This window comes from Ornithorhynchus anatinus, chromosome X1, assembly GCF_004115215.2.
Source record: "Ornithorhynchus anatinus isolate Pmale09 chromosome X1, mOrnAna1.pri.v4, whole genome shotgun sequence".
Classification (NCBI taxonomy): Eukaryota; Metazoa; Chordata; class Mammalia; order Monotremata; family Ornithorhynchidae; genus Ornithorhynchus; species Ornithorhynchus anatinus.
The window spans coordinates 92,915,342-92,917,432 of NC_041749.1; positions in this window are offsets into that span (position 1 = coordinate 92,915,342).

Genomic DNA, 2,091 nt, shown 5'->3' on the forward strand with positions numbered 1-2,091 from the left:
TTGACTTTTTACTAGGATCACTGTCCTTTGTATTCGAAGAAGATACCGCTGATGGTTAAATTTGTGTGTATGTGTGTGCGTGTGTGTAAAGGCCAGTGAGGAAGGGAAGATCTACAGACCTCGCCAAGTTGTGCTCATAAAAAGGCCTTGTCTTGTTATATTTGTCCGTAACATGCCTGGCCCTTTTTCTCTTTTGTCTCCTTGTTTTTGTTCTTACAAAGATGGCTTTTATTCAAAAAGGGCCACCATTTTCTTGCTAGCTGTGCACCCCTGGGTAGATATAAGCACAGTCCAAAGTGCTAGTACTGGATCAAATTAGTAGTTGAAAATTTGTATCAGCTTGCCTTTGATGAAAGGTTGTGAGCTCCTTGAGGGTTTTTTTTTTTTGTCTTTTTCATCCACTTTACTCTTCCAAGCACTAGAAGTGCTGTTCACACAATAGTTGCCCAATGGTCAGGGAATGTCCCATGCACTTAGTAGAGTTCATGACACACAGTAAGCGTGCAATAAATATGATTAAATGAATGAATGAGTAAATGCCACTAATTCAGCCCAGTGTGCCTGACAATGGTAACAGGAGGTTTGGAGGAACAGGGTAATGGCTGCCCTCTTCTACATCCATCCTCTTGGACATACCATCTAGCATCCTGAACATTCCTTCTCTATTTCCCAGTTTTCTTTCTAATAACATATTATGGAATTCTGGTTCACAGATCTGTACAAACTCTTTGTGAACTTTTTTGATAGGTTAATTCAAATGGGGCCTGTTTCCCAAAGGGTGCATTTAGCTTGACGTCTTCCATGATGTTTAAGTGTTCATAAAAGATAAAGCACAGTTTTCCAAATTAATTCTTCAAATAGATCTGTCATCTCCCGAAACTGATGCCAGCTATTTTTAGAGCAGTCACAATGATTGTAATAGCTGTACATTATATGCTATCTTAAAGTTCAAATGCATGCCCTTAGCTACTGACATTCAGTAGCCTAGCATCAGTTGTAATATCTAAACGTCACACCTTTCCTAAAATTTATAGACAAAAGTCACATAGAGGAAAGAAAGCTTTGCCCTTGAGGATTCAAGTATGTGCTTTTCAAAAAGTGCATAAAGAGAGATAAATCAGTTACATTCAAGTTAAAGTAACAAAGGCAAAAGGACAATATTTTTCAATAGGTGGCACTAACGTAGTTGGCTACCTTAGTTATTTTGTCAGGTGTTTAAAGGCTAATGATATTTATGACATAGAATTCATGGCAGGCTACATTTTAAATTGAATTTGTGAGACTTGGAAGACATTTTCTCATATTTTTTCATATTTTGTTTCAAGCATTATTTCTTTCCCCTTCATATAACCATTGGTGTCACTTAAGTGAAAAGTGACATTCAAAAAGAGAACAGAAAATTGAAGGTTCACTATTGCTAAGAAGATAAAATCAAATTAATGATATTTCTTCTATTTCAATACTTTAGTATTAACCAGGCAACTGACTTTATTGAACTTTGCTAAAGTAGAGAAGCAGCATGGCTCAGTGGAAAGAGCCTGGACTTGGGAGTCAGGGGTCATGTATTCGAATCCCGGATCTGCCACTTGTCAGCTGTGTGACTGTGGGCAAGTCACTTAACTTCTCTGTGCCTCAGTTACCTCACCTGAAAAATGGGGATGAAGACTGTGAGCCTCATGAGGGACAACCTGATTACCCTGTTTCTTCCCCAGTGCTTAGAACAGTGCTCTGCACATAGTAAGTGCTTAACAAATACCAACATTATTATTATTATTTTCTAAGTGGGAGGAGAAAAACAGATCCCACTTGTTTGATATGTAAATTTTGAGAGCTAGACTCTGACATTCAAGTAAATCTAGTGATTTCTAAACAAATCATGCAATTTTTTTTTTCTGAGCTAAAACACTGAGTTTTACTATTAAGCACTGTCAATAAAAAAGGTGGGAAATAGCTGAAGGTAAATTTTTTTATCACAGAAAAATGTAAGCTCATAAAAAAAAATCTCAGTAATTTGCACTTAAGGAAGAAAGTCTTCTATAAATTAATGAAAATTCTGAATTACAAAACTTTTTAAACTGAAATTTTATTGCA